General features: G+C 39.9%; 1 protein-coding gene across 3 annotated transcripts in view; it reads right to left on the bottom strand.

The window, feature by feature from the left end:
* Positions 1-16,024, bottom strand: part of TANC1 (tetratricopeptide repeat, ankyrin repeat and coiled-coil containing 1) — a 139,862-nt gene that overhangs the window by 75,533 nt on the left and 48,305 nt on the right. The window lies entirely within an intron of this gene.

The following is a 16,024-nucleotide window of genomic DNA, read 5'->3' as shown; positions in this document are numbered from 1 at the left end:
ATTTACTTCCTTTGTTTGATATGAATGCCTTTGCCCGCACCCAGTTTTGTCTCTGCTTGTCTGCCAGGGGATTTCCTGCAACAAATATTCACATGCATCTGTATTTGAGATGTTAGAAGAGCCTCAAAACCAGACAAAGGCATCTAAAATATGCCTTTCTCAGTATCTAAAATCACGTCCCTTGTTGCAATCCCCCTCTCTAGCAGGGGTCCAAGTGAACAGGCTATTTTCTGTCTGAATGTCATTTCTGTCAGTGACACTTTTAAATAAAGTGCTGAGAAAGAAGCTAGTTAGATTTGCAATTCTCAGGAAACAAACAGGCAGGTTTAGCCGAAGTATTTGAGGGGAAGAGGGTGTTTGTATGTATATTTAATTCATTCAACATGTCTTGAATCTGGCTGTGCCTGAGTGCAGAAAGGCTCCTAATCCAGTAGCTGTGTCTACTAATGGTGAGGAGGGAAGAATTTTTAAAACTGATTTCCCCTTTCTCCTTGCAGGTTAGCATGCCACACTCCTCCAACAACCTGGAGAAGGTTGGGAGGGGGAATGTGGAAAGCCAGATCCAGCAAAAATCGCCTCTCCTCCTCTTCTGTTTGTGGAGACATTCAATTGAATTAAGTCCCTTGTATTTCACTCCTTAGTATTATTCCATTAGTATTCCTGTGAGAATCCCTTGCAGACAACCGCAGTGCCTGGAGATAAGTCAGTCAGGACGTGTATCCATAGCACTGACCATAGGAGGAATGACCGCTGGGAGGAGCCCAGAGAGAGGAAAATGCCTTGGTGGGTCTGCAGCAGCAGAACTAGACGCCTTTATCTGCCCCATCTGCAGCCAAACATGTCTCTCCTGTATCTGTCTCTACAGCCACGGCAATTGCTGCAACCTTCCAACAGTTTGACTTCGCTCCCAGAGGTGCACACCTCCATTGTCTCCCGAGACAGTTGGATGCTAACAAAGCATCCCGTTCAGTTCAATTCAAGAGACTGGTCAGGTTGCTTAGCACCAGCAGTGCTAGAGGGTCACAATATTTTATGGGTAAAACTAGATATAAGTTAATTAATTCATTAAAACAAAACAAAACCTGTTCCTTGTAGGCAACGAGAAACATGCAGAATATTTTTATATTTGCTTTGACCTCCACTCCAAACACACACCCAGTTTCAGCCATGACACTGCTACTGCAATGATGGGGAAGGGCTGCACAAAGCTGGACCCGGGTTCAACCCTCAACCCTTTAGCGCTAGAGAACATCTGGAACATTAAAAAGCTTACGAAGAGAGCAGCTGAGCAAAGGTGAATGGAGGCCAGCAAGTATGACACAAAGGGGTGTTGCGTGTATTCCAAGCATTAAAAGCACCAGTGTTTGTACAGTATAACTTTCTAACTAAATCATCACTGACATGGGTTGTGATAACCCTAGCAACAATACCAACACTTTCACGTTACAAGTAGCCATATTGGTACAGTCATACCTCTACTTACGTATTCCTCTGGAGATGGAATCTTCGGGTTATGGCCACGGCAACCCTGGAAGTGCATACTTCCGGGTTTCATTGCGCACACATGCACAGAAGCACTCTGCACACCACGCACGTGCACAGAAGCGCACCACTATTAACGTTATTTTCGGGGTGCGAAGGGACCCCCGGAACAAATTAAGTTCGTATCCAGAGGGTCCACTGTACACTGCTTACTTGCTTGAAAGGGGAAAAAATACCTTAATGCAAGTTGGGCCCCCCCCCCCTTTGGCAGGAAATACATATGACTGGTCTTAAAATATGCAGGTATTTTAGCTAAAATTGCTGATTAAAGTTAGTCTCTCTCCAAGATCAGTTTTTTAATGTTTTAGCAGCAGGGGTGGCTAGTTGCTTTTTTCTTTTCCTTCCTTTTACTCAAGGGTTGCATTTGCCCTTGGCCATGCAGATCAGGTGAGGAGGGAGGGTTATAATGCTCTTTCTGATGCACTAGTGACAACAGATGCTGAAATACTAGGTGTAATACAAATCATTTGGCAACAATATAGTTTTTCAAATTTGCAGGTTGCTCCATCTGCTTATTCTGTCTCAACTATCTTACTAAACACATCCCTCCAAAATACAATAATACTCTTGGAAGGGCTACCACCACAGGACTACCACCCCATTCTCCATTCATAAAATGATTAATCTGATGGCTGGGGAGTGAGCAATTTGCATCCCTAATGACAGTGCTGACCTCCACCCATCGCAGCATAGTGTATACAGTGGTACCTCGGGTTACAGATGCTTCAGGTTACAGACACTTCAGGTTACAGACTCTGCTAACCCAGAAACAGTACCTTGGGTTAAGAACTTTGCTTCAGGATGAGAACAGAAATCGCGTGGTGGTGGCCCCATTAGCTAAAGTGGTACCTCAGGTTAAGAACAGTTTCAGGTTAAGAACGGACCTCCAGAACTAATTAAGTTCTTAACCCGAGGTACCACTGTATTTTTGTTTTCGTTTTGCTGCTGCTACAAAAACCAGAGGTGTCTTGGAAGGCCAGGAAAAAAATGGGCGGGGGGCCTATATCAGGCTCCCAAAATGGTAGTTAGCCACCCCTGATTTCAGTACATTTAATAATTTAGTTACACATTAAAAAGCTGCAAACTGAGGAGTATTTTCCTGTCGTTCAGTGTTATATGACCCTTCTGAACCAATAATGAAGTGTCAGCAGTAGTCATAACAACTACCCTGGATGACTGGTTTAAACAAACAAAGCAGCATTTTCTGCAGGTTTTGCAACTTCTTCTCTGTGGCTATACTTAAATTTTAATTCTACCCCACACGATATTTAGAGGATTGCTTCCTTTCAAACTGGAAAAAAGGACACGGCAACCAGCAGTTAACACCCAGTTGTAGTTTGGAAGCTATAGCTCGAAAGAATATTACTTTAACAATGTTATGTTTTAATGTTTATTGTTCAGAAGATAGAGGCAGTGTTTGAATTATTGACATGACAAAAGCTAATAATAGTTTCCCCCTCTTTTCCCCTAAACAGGCAATTCTATTAATATTCAGAATACTGGGTTTGGTTTGTTTTTGTCCTCCCAGCAAATCTCTCCAGAGTGTCCCATGTGAAGCTGCTGTTGAAGTTCTGTTTGGTTCCTGTCTCATCCACTCCATGAACCATACCACTGCCAACAGAAGTTGTCCCCTTTATTTTCTTGTTTTAATGCCTTTATTTTCAACAGTTTCTCCAATGAAGGATATTGTCAAATGAAATTAAGACATTTTTGCTTTGTGTGTCCATCTTTTGATTCTGAGTTTTGTTAGGGTTGACAGATTCCCGAAAGTGAAAATCTGGACAAGGTACTTTAGCTTTTTTTTCCGGTCAAAGTTGTTGAGCTTTTGGTATTTTTCTTTGATTTTTAAAGATTTTAAAAATAAAAATAGCCCAACTTGCCATACCTTGCCAGGTTTTCCCAGACATTTTGCCGATTCAGCAAAAATCCGCACAGACACCATTTTTCCTAGCGATTTCAAGACGTGTTCTGGAAAACCCGGACGTATCATAGTCCTTGTTTTGTGCTACTGTCTGTCTTACTGCAACTAGGAGGACGTCTTGGGGGTCCAAGTAAAAATTTTATATACAGTCATACCTCATGTTGCGTCTGCTCCAGGTTACCTGTTTTTGTGTTGCGTCCTGCAGCAACCCGGAAGTACCAGAATGGGACGGGTTACTTCCGGGTTTTGCCACTCGCGCATGCGGAGAAGCGCTAAATCATGCCATGTGTGCGCGCTGACACGGCGCTTCAGCTTGTGTCAGTTCCGTGTTACAGGCGAGTCTCCGGAACAGATCCCGTCTGTAACACAAGGTTCCACTGTATCTGGGGAAATCTTGCAAGTCTGCCCAACCCTGCTCTGGAGGAACAAGACTACATCATACCCATTGAACTGTTCATTACCAATATACAAGTAAATTTGTTTCATAAAGCTATTATCTATATACACATTTACCTATATACAAGCATTTACAAATCTCCCAATGTCATTTTAACAGTTTAACAGCTATATTCTCTACTTAATGGTATGACTATTTTCCACCTAGTCATTCTGACACGCTGGCACCCTAGTTGCAAAATTGAACAGTTCCAAAATATTTATGCTAGATTAAACGTACTGCCTTCAGCAGTACTTGAGGGCTGATTTCAAAAAATTCCGCTGGAAAAACGCTTATGCCCACGTGGAGATGGCAGTATTGAATCAGTAGCTCATGTGCTGTTAGCTTGTACTCTTTAGAAAGATTTGAGGAGTGAAGTTATTACCCCTCTACTATCCATACCAGGTCGCTCAACCATTGCTACTGTGTCTTTTCTTCTAGCAGATCAGGATAATCATGTGACAGTAAAAACTGCAAATAAATAAATAGCAGAGGCAATTAGAAAAAGATCTATTATTTGATTATTGATGTAAACCTCTAGAATGTATTTTGTACAGCTAAGCCTTTAGCTCTATCTTCAGTACATTTTATTTTATTGCTATGGCTAGTGATTGGTGCAAATAAAGATTCTCCTGATCTTCTACTTAATTTTTGTTTATGCCTGAAAGTATTTCAGATCAGTCACTTACTATCTGGCACAGAGTCCCATTAACCTAAAAGATGAGTGGTGTTAAATGTATTAACACAGATTGCTTTATAAGAAGCATGCATAATAACAACCTGTTCAAGCAGTCAAAGGCTTTGGTAGCTACAAAATAAACAGCAAGAGTTGATGTCTGAATTATCTACACATACTCTGAAGTATTATGAATGCAGTTAATGCAAAATGAGTAACCAAGATACACCAACCAAGAGGCAAAAAAAATTAAGCCCAATATAATTATTGCAACTAAGCCAGAGTGACCCTTAGCATAGACTGTCCACTTGTATCACTTTTATCTCCTGTTAGTTCACATGCAAAAGGAGGAGAGCAAATCTTCCACTTCTACTTTTAATTAAGCCACAATGCCCCATTATATAAAACTTGGCATCCATGATGTGTTTTAAATTTAGCTGAGGGATGGCGAACCTGTGGCCCTCCAGATGTTGTTGGACTGCTGCCTTGGTCACATATGAAGGGCCTCAGGTTCCACATCCCTATTTTAGTTTGATAAAACAAACTATCTAGGAGTTAAAATAAGCCACAGTTACCAGAATTCATACATAACAGGAAACTGTGGCTTAGTCAAAAGTGAAACTGTGACTCTTTCCTTTGCACGCATGAAGGGATAGAAAGGAGAACACACAAACCTGGGGATCATCTAGACTATTGTTTAGTGACAATTGTCTAAACTATGCTTCAGAGTTTCATAACATAAGTCAACAACCTGAAGTGCTGAGACCAAGAGTGAATGTCAAATTCTGATTTAATATGCTATTTGAATTTATTTTAAGTGATAGTGATCTGTTAATACTTACATGTATTAAGAAATGTATTAAGAAATTAAGAAGTTTATTGATCATAAACAACCATTAGTAATAGAGATGACTAGAAACAGAAAATAACGGAGTATTTAAGAGAGAACTAGAAGCCTGATTTAGCTATTATTGATCCTCTGAATAAATACAGCTCTCCCACAACTGACCGTACACTGAAATACATATTTGTTGTATTTTATATACACACTTATTCAGTCAATTATTTATCTGTAACAAAGTAATTATGAAGTGCCTAACATACTGTACATCCATTTGAATATTCGCAAATATAAATTTCATATAACTCCTTTATGCTACAATATTCTTTAAAAACCACTGACTTATAAATCTGATAAAACACCACCTCTCAATCCTGGAGCATCTTGATATTCCAGCAATATCAAATAAACTCCATGCAATCTTGCTTTCTGTTAACTTCTGATTTTCTATACTTTCACCATTTTATCTCTGGCATCCAGCATAACCAGTGAACCAGTGATGGCTCTAAAGAAGGGGCATGTCTTGAAAATGTAACTGAATTCCCAATGGCAAATCGGATGCAGCTAAAGGGCTTAATCAGATTAACATCTTTTAAAGAGAGACAGTATAATGATACTACAAATAATCATTCTGTAAGATATACAAGCTGGAAAACAGAACTCGAATCCCGTATCTAATCCATCAATTGAAAAAGGGATAAGCAACATTAGAAACTTTTAGAGCCTCTGTAGTATATGAAAATCAAACATGATGAAGACGACAGCTTAAAATTCACCACTGTATACAAGACCTGAATGCTGCTCTCAAGTTAAGGACATTAAAAAAATGTTGAGGAACATGCAACTCGAAATGCAAAGTCTACATGATTCTACGATTCCAGTTCTTCTAACCTTCAAAGTGGGAATCCAATTTACAGTAATGCACACAATGTCCAACCTATATAGTATTCATGATAAGAATCTATACAAGAGCATTATGTGCTCAAGATAAAATAAGATGGAAGGAGCCTAAGAGCAATATGAAACTGGGACACAGCAGCCATGAAGTTAAAGCAGACAAATGTAGTTGTGAAGCTTGTGGATTTAAATTTTACTTCAGTTATCTACCTCTGCCCCACATAGCTATGAAGTGGAGAGGAAGGGAAGATACAAAACTATTGTGCTAGGCTAGAGAAGTTAACGTTATTAGGGTGTTATTCTTTTGTTTTGTTTTTGTCCTTGTTTTATTATGTATTTTTGTCTTGTACTTTGATGCTGAGAACCACCCTGAGACCTACAGATGAAGGGCAGTGTCTAAAAAAAAAGTCTAAGAAACACACACAATTATTAAGGCATCAGTTATTAGACATGTGTAAGGATGCACATCATCTATCTTGACCTGTAGTACAACACATCTCCAAATGCTATAATTAAGAGAAAGCCATGTATTGTAAAGCAGTATATGTCTGTGCATGCACAGCTAAAGGCAGGACTAAGCAACATTTATTTATACCACTGAATAACAGAAGGAAAAACTATGTCCTTCCTTTTTATGAGATCCATTAAACACAAACCATATAATGAAAGAAAGACAAAACATTCAGTTCAGTACGCCCAGCAAGACGTTAGGAAATACATCCTTCCTGTGAGATTCTTTTTTTAAAAAAAACCATGATGATATTTAAGAATATTTATCTTCTATCTATCTATCTATCTATATCTGACATATGTACAGTGGTACCTTGGTTTATGAACTTAATCCATTCCGGAAGTCTGTTCTTTAAAAAAAGTGTTCTTAAACCAAGGTGTGCTTTCCCATAGCAGTGGGGGACTCAGTTTACAAATGAAACACACTCAACATGTTCTGCTTCCAAGGCAAACTTCACAAACCAAAACACCCACTTCCGGGTTTGCAGCATTCTTAATCCAAGTTGTTCATAAACTAAGCTGTTCTTAAACCAAGGTACCACTGTACAAGAATGCAGAAACAGTGGCCAAATGATTTAACGCACCTCAATGTTCATGATGTACACACTAACTGTCAGTGTGCATTTTTTTTTTTTTAAAGCCATATGGCAAAGTCCAGGTAGGATGTGCACAGGAAAGGAGAGGAGGGAAGTTCTGTTGCAAAATCCTTGGGCTGGAAACTGCCCATCACCATAAAAAACAAAGATGAAAATCTATAAAAATTTAAAACACATGTAAGTGATTAAATCATGCATCTCAGTAGGCTTGTTGAAACAGAAGACTTTTCAGCAGACATCTAAAACTACACAGTGAGAATGCCTGCTAATGCCAATAGTCAGGGTATTCCAGTGCACAGGTGTTGCCACACTAGTGTAACAACTCGTCACAATGCTGAATGGACAGAATTTTTAATGGTATATATTTTATTATATATTTTGTACACAAAAATTGACATTATTCAATTTACTTTCAATATAATAATGTCTTACATTTTGACTTCCCATCCTTACGTCCGTGATGTTCCTCTTGTATATTCCTTTATCTGCTGCCGAAACAGCCATTTTATTTCTTTTGCATTATAACTTATATTACAATCATTTATTTATTCTCTTTCCCTTAATGCTGAATGGACATTATGAGTAGATCAAAGTCAGTGAACAGATCAAAGTCATTGAACAGGCACATATATTAAGTGATTCCTATCCTCAGGAATAATTTGGGAGGAGGGGTACTGGCAGGGATTTTAAACGTGGGCTCAGCCTACCTAGTTATTATTGCATACTAAGTCACACCAGTATATATTTTTTCTCTGACTGACAACAGCTCTCCAGCAACTAATTTTTCGCTCTATAGGACGCACTTCCCCCCACCAAAAAAATGAAGGGGAAATGTGTGTGCGTCCTATGGAGCAAATGAAGGCTTTTGCTGAAGCCCGGAGAGTGAGAGGGGTCGGTGCGCACCGACCCCTCTCACTCTCCAGGCTTCAGGAAGCTATCCGCAAGCCTTCGGAGCGCGGCGGGAGTGCCTGCCGCGCTCCGAAGGCTTGCGGATAGCAGCCTGCATCCCGAAGCCCAGAGAGCGTAGAGCTGGGCTCTCCAGGCTTCGGGCAACTATCCGCAAGCCTTCTGAGCGCGACGGGAGTTCCCGCCGGGCTCCCAAGGCTTGTGGATAGCAGCCTGTTCTGGGGGCTGGGGTTGGGGGAAGCTTGGGCTTCCCCCGCCCCATGCCTGGGGGGGGGGAATAAATTTTTTTCTTTACTCCCCCCCCCAAAAAAACCCTAGGTGCGCCCTATGGGCCGGTGTGCCCTATAGAGCAAAAAATACAGTAACTCAGAGATGATTCCCATCATCTGCTACCAGATCATCTTAAGTGGAAATGTCAGGAATTGAACCTGCCAGCTTCCACACACAAAACATATGATCTGTTGCCCAGTCACTCCCTAAAGCAAAAACAGAGGAAGTTGTAAGGTTGAATCAAATGCACAGACAAATTCAAGGAAAAAACTAGGGGCAGGGATGGGAAACCAGAATACCAGCAAGCAAAATATGTATGAGTTAATGGAAGAACATAAATGAAAGGGTTTTTTGGACACAACAGAAAGAAGTAGGTGGAAGATTATTTGATGTTGTTGTTTAGTCGTTTCCGACTCTTCGCGACCCCATGGAAGATTATAGGAGTTGATTAAAAAGTCACAAAAATCAAAGGTAGCACCCAAGCTATTATAATATGGTATTTTTTTTTTTAAAAAAAAAACAAGAATAGTGTAGATATCTGGGAAGTAAAAGTAGAAACTCAGCCTTATTTTGTCAAAGTAAGGAAACATATAATGTCATTAAAAGAACTGCAGCAGTAAAGTTAGAAATATTTGAAAGAACCATAGGTAAAAGTAAGGGATACATCTGCTTGCTAAGTCCTGATGTTATCTACATAATGTGATACTGAAAACCAAATGAAACAATAATTTTAGCGAAAGTGGAGAAAGGGTGAAATGCACAAAGATGATGACCAAGAACATAATCTAATGGTGACACCAACTGATAAAGAGAAATAAGATAAAAATCCACTAACAGGAACTTCAAAGAAAGCATTAAGAATTAAACCAAGGAAGGACAGCACTTAAAAAACAAGCAAAAGGATGATCAAATAAAAGAATAAAGTGATCAAACATAGAGAAAGCAGTGGAAAACTAAAGGATAACAACAGAACAGCAGCCCTATCATTTAGGGGAAAGATTATAATTAGAAATCTTAAGCGGTGAATTTTCAGTGGAACATAAGGAACAAAAATCGGATCTGTGCATATCTAAGACTAAAGATGTCAGAAATTGAAAACATGCAATTGTTAAAACAAAATCATGACAAACTTAGAAGAAAAATGGGGTCGCTAGAAAAGAATGATCAAGGAATGGTGTCTTAAGAATGAACGTAAATAGTTCACTCCAACAATATGATGATTTTTTGTAATTACAGTAGCTATATGCTGGTTCAAAGACAAATGGCATTGGCCTCTAGTTAGAAAAACAACACTTACACACTGCAGCTGATACACTAACATGTTGCGACACACAGTTCGGAAAGCTATGTTCTAAGTGAAAGTGCAACAGGGCTTCCTATATCCCCTGAAAAGGCACTTTTGAGTCAAATGTGATGGAGCACAGTGGGTAGCAGAGGAATGGAGAAATTGGGATAATTTTGGCTTGTCCTGTCTTGCGCAAGCAGAAGTCTTCTCACTGATGCAAAACGTCTCTGGATCCAATGCCATAATTTTGCAACAGTATCAATTATTACGCCTTCCAGTATCAATTATTATGACAAAATAAAAAAATTCCTTCCAGTAGCACCTTAGAGACCAACTAAGTTTGTTATTGGTATGAGCTTTCGTGTGCATGCACACTTCTTCAGATACCAGGCGAAAGCTCATACCAATAACAAACTTAGTTGGTCTCTAAGGTGCTACTGGAAGGATTTTTTTAATTTTGTTTCGACTACAGCAGACCAACACGGCTACCTACCTGTAATTATTAGGCCGTTCTGAAGTAAATAATGCCTATGGTTCAATTAAATATAAACACACTAGTGTTGATACTTAAAGATCTCATTGGAGTTAAAAATATTCCCTAGAAACTGTAATTCCACACAAAATACCTACTGCTCAGCAGAAATGCCACTGTACTGAACTCTTTTATAATAACCAAGAACCACAAAAAAATGGGCACAGCAGCACGGAATAAATCAGAAACAGACCCATATATTCAGTATGAAACAAAGCATCTTCTGTTGAGGAATGTATTTAGAAGAATGACCAAAAGTCAAACTGTAACTTGAAAAGATTCCAGCCCAAGTTCAACATTTAAAACTAACAGATCTGAACTTTTCATGCCAGAAAGTTCTTTTCACTTAAAATTCAAAGTTTATCTGAGAAGGTCTACAAAGCAAAACAAAATCACCAACTGGATTAGCCTATTAAGCCTTAAGATGTCAAAATCTATTTTGTGATTTTGAAAACCAAGGCTTATCAAAAAGCATTGGAAGCATATCATGGAAACACAACTATTGCCTTAGTTGGCAACCATGTCCAAATACCTGTATTTAATCAGACAGCTTCAAAGACATGCAAAGGTCACATCTATGTTTCAAATTAGAAGTCTCAGACTAAGATACAATGCCTGGGTTTGAACACAACACTAAACCATGGCATACCTATACAGTGGTACCTCTGGTTAAGAACTTAATTTGTTCCGGAGGTCTGTTCTTAACCTGAAACTGTTAAGGTACCAATTTAGCTAATGGGGCTTCCCGCTGCTGCCGCACAATTTCTGTTCTCATCCTGAAGTAAAGTTCTTAACCCGAGGTACTACTTCCGGGTTAGCGGAGTCTGTAACCTGAAGTGCTTGTGACCTGAAGCGTTTGTAACCCGAGGTACCACTGTACATCAAATCTGTCTTAGTTATGGTTATGGTTGTTTGGGGCCAACAAACCGAGATCTGAAACTATGGTCTGAAGCTGATGTGTGAATCTTGGTTTGCATTGACTGGGTGTTTGGCAGTTGCAAACTGGTTTAATCCTAGCTTGTTGTGATGCTCTCCCCAGATGCCTGCCTGGCAACAGATATATGAGGGAAGAGCCTGTAGAAAAATAACAGCTAATGCAAGAGATGATTGCTGACACTTTCATAAACTTCCCTGTTCCCCCACCCTAACTCTGTCTGGCAAAAGGTAAATTTCCCTTTCTACCCCCTCAGTGATAAGCTGTCCCTCTCCAGCCTAGCTCCACAGCAGCCCTTGCATGGATTATATTTTTTTCTTTAGAGAAGATGATAATGATGATGATTACTACTAGTATATCATTTAAATGTAAGCTATCTTTGGAAGAAAGACAGTATATAAATTTTGCCAAAATTGTTGGCAGCTTACAACATAAAAATATAAAATGAGAAAACAAAATACAGTGGTACCTTGGTTATCTTAATCCGTTCCATGAGTCTGTTTGACTCCTGAAACCGTTTGAAAACCAAGGCACGGTTTCTGGTTGGCTGCAGGAGCTTCCTGCACTCAATCAGAAGCCACAAAAGCGGCGTCGGACGTTTGGCTTCCAAAATAGGTTCGCAAACCGGAACACTCACTTCTGGGTTTATTGCGTTCAGGAGCCGATTTGTTTAGGAGCCAAGCTGTTTGACTACCAAGGTACGACTGTACATAACATATCCCATGGATCAGAAGGGCAAAAGCTTGCTTGAGGTGTATATGTTAAAGGCACACATCTGTTCTTAGTCAGCTATACTACCAACAGTTCAACAGACGCCATTGCACCATTTGATCTAAAACCCTCTCCCAACCACAACCACTGTACTCAGGGGTCAGCAAACTTTTTCAGCAGGGGGCTGGTCCACTGTCCCTCAGACCTTGTGGGGGGCCGGACTATTTTTTTTTGGGGGGGGGGGATTAATTCCTATGCCCCACAAATAACCCAGAGATGCATTTTAAATAAAAGCAGGCTGATTCCCGGGCTGGATTTAGAAGGCGATTGGGCCGGATTCGGCCCCCGGGCCTTAGTTTGCCTACCCATGACTGTACTCATTTCCCACTAAAATTTATTAATTAAATTCTATTTCGGCAGCAATTCATCCACTCTCTTTTCTATTCTAAAGATGCAATTGTCACTAACACCTATGCTTTTACTTCCTCTTCGGTACTCATTATTGAAAAAAACAGCTACAGCAAGGAGTTTTGTTTAGGAGGTTTGGGTGGACTGGGTTCCTGTTTTGCTCAGGGACTTGCTAAAAACAAGTGATGATCTCCAAGAAAAACAGCATTCATTTTCTCTCCCCAAACCCTTAATTTTTTGCAGATAGCCAGAGGCAATGAAACTGGCAATGTAGTGAGATACCAGTCTTCAGCTGCCCCTTTGGTAAATGCAGGAAAAAGTGGAGTTTGCCACTTATTTTAGGGTATCTACTCCAACAATAGTTGGGTCCATAGACATGAGTGCATATTACACCTGAAATCAATGAAGCACCACAATCGTCATGCTTATAACATGGCAATAAGCACAACATGATTACCAATTAAAAAGACATTTTAAAAATAGTTTTTGGAACTCCCTGATAAATGACAAAATTCTGTTAAGTCTGGTGGTTTGGTAATTATTTAGTAAATACCGTAGATATTGGCCCAGTAACAATTCAGAATTGAGAATTTAAATTACATATTTGAAAAACCAGATCTTATGTAAACCCTTTATTAATGAGACCAGTATCATGATCTTAGGCAATTTTATTCAAGTATGAGATTACCGTGTTTAAGAAAGGGGGGATCTCTTACTTATGGAAGATATTTCAGGGTTCTCAGAATAGCTAGCCTTAGCAACTGTAACTCGCTTTGCTAAAAACTAAGATGGAAATTAGAGACAAAATGATTTATGTTCCGAAATGAACTTCAGACTTGTCGGTTAGATGAGCTACTCCCTCTCAGAGAGAAATGCAAGGCGTAGGTTACCAACCTGCTCCGACAACACTTTTAGCCACAGTGGGCGGAAGTAATATTTGACCTACGCCCATATAAAGGTCAGGAGGCCACGATGAGATTAGAAATTGACATCACCGTTCATTTCATTTTCATTTTTTTGTTTTAAATCATTTGAGGATCCCAGAGACAGCTGTGAGTGGCTGCCAAGCAAATTATGAGCAGCTACTGTGGTTTAAAGGGGAATGATCATGGCAAGCATTGGACAATAAATTCTATGAACGGACTTCTTTAAAAAGCAGCTGAATGCTGGACCTTGATATATGTGGTCCAGTTATTTTCTGCCTTGTTTCTGGGGTAATTAAAAGACAAATGTGCTTTAACTTTTGACTTTAAAATTAATAAATTCTCGGTTAATACTTTCATTTAATAAGTCAGAGGTAGTCAACATGGAAGTGCTCCAGTGGTGCCCTCACCATTGGCCAAGCTGGGTGGGGCTAATGAGAGTTGGCAGTCCCAGAGTCTTGAAGGCAGCATGCCCACTATCCCTGTGCTAAGTGATAAGGACAGTAACTTTAACTAAGATATCCTGTGCATCTAAGTATTAAATTAGTGTATTCTCATAATTACATCTAACTTTCTTAGTCTATTTGAATTTGAATGGTATCATTCTATAAGCATCTGTCTATAAAACACAATTTGGCTTTTAGAACCATATGAGAATTATGTATTACATTTTTATCCCATTCTTCCTCCAAGCGGCTCAGCAACCCCTAACCATGCACCACATTTTACCTTCACAATAGTTCTGTGAGGTAGGTTAGATATAGAAACTGACCCATGCTCTCACTCCCTGTGAGTTTCATGAGTGAGTGGGATTCTCTCCCACCCTAATCTGACACCCTAACCCAGGGGTCAGCAAACTTTTTCAGCAGGGGGCCGGTTCACCATCCCTCAGACCTTGTGGGGGGCCAGACTATATTTTGAAAATAAAAATGAACAAATTCCTATGCCCCACAAATAATCCAGAGATGCATTTTAAATAAAAGCACACATTCTACTCATGTAAAAAGACGCTGATTCCCAGACCGTCCGCGGGCTGGATTTAGAAGGCGATTGGGCCGGATCCAGCCCCCGGGCCTTAGTTTTCCTACCCATGTGCTAACCGCTACAACACATTTGCTCACATTTGTTTACTGGCACCCCTTGAAACTTAGGAAAGTTGTCAAAAATTTAAAGCATTAACACTCCCAAAGCTTGAAATCTGATGTTAAGAGATATTCTGCCTGGAAAGGTCTTGCACAAATATTTCGTCTATGCTGCACATTTCACATGTGCTGCTTTCTGTAACCTGCAGAAGAGCTCTCCCTATGACTCATAATCATGGGACTTCCTATCTTAATTGTTATTTGACATTTTAGACATAATCAGGTTGCTTTGCAATCTGCACTGGTGCCAAAATTCTGTGGCAAAGTAACTCAAATGCTGCTATTAAGCAAACCTGAATTCTGTGTACTGTCTATAAAGTGTGTACATTAAGGAAACATGAATCTGTTGTGCATAATTTTCCTGCTTCTGCTAGGAGCCACAAACAGCATTGAAACCAATTCCCATGAATGGAAACACTTCTTTGCCTGAAATGTTGGTGGACATTGAGCTGGCTTTGGGTGCTATGATGAAGTATGGTTCTTTGTGATGGAAAAAGGCTGGAGTAAACCTCAGGTTTACACACCGCCTTCCCCTCTCAAATAATGGGTCATGAGGTTGGCTTGTTTCAAACAAACAATGGTTAAGATTGCCAGAGTATGTCAGACATGGATGAAACACACAGCTGTAGTTAATAAAAAATGGAAAGCAAATGTGCCCAATCTCCTCCTCATAGTCACTGCAGAGGAAGGGAGAAGTGGGGGAGCACATAATGCAAAGACTTGATCCTGCAGCACTGAATGATGCAACAACTGCAATGTAATTTCTTTCCTTTGAAACTTGGTGCCATTGTTTGACTGTGTACCACTACAGGGTTTTTGTGTTAAGTTTGGGTTTGTTGAAAATGATATCAAAGCTATTTCCCAAAAAATAAATAACTGCTGGGTGCAGTTCATTCTCGTTGGTCATGGGGGTGTCTGAACTAGCCCACTGGGCATGTACATTCAAGCCTACTTTCACAGATGTAAAATCGAGACAATTTTTACATTTATTATAGAAGTAGAGATTCTTATGAAGCTGAATCCTGCCACCATAGTGCTATATCATATGCAAGGTACGTATAGCCTGAGATATAACAGAGCATTTGTTCTCCTACCACTCCTTTCTTCTTTCTGTAAGTCATTTAAACAAGAGTTCATTACTGGCACAGTAACACTTATGAAGTGGAGATCAGAAACAATCTCCCACCATCGAATGGATCATCCATTAAAGTAGAAACCAAGACATAAACTGAGGAAATGGGAGGAGGAGCAGAAGGTAAGTAGTGCTACAATGGAGCAGACAGTAGGCAGATCCACAACGTATGTTTAAAGCACATGCAACACACATTTTAAACACATGGCTTCCCACAAAGAAACCTGGGAACTCTGGCTTGTTATGGGTGCTGGGAACTGTAGCTATGTGCAGGGAAACTACAGTTTCCATGAGTTAAGTCTTTGGGGGTAGGGACATGCTTTGAATGTGCATTGGATGTCTTTAATGTATGGTGTAGATCT

The sequence above is a fragment of the Podarcis pityusensis genome (genome assembly GCF_964106645.2).
Source record: "Podarcis pityusensis genome assembly, chromosome: 1".
NCBI lineage: Eukaryota > Metazoa > Chordata > Lepidosauria > Squamata > Lacertidae > Podarcis > Podarcis pityusensis.
This window is presented reverse-complemented; position numbering and strand designations above follow the sequence as displayed.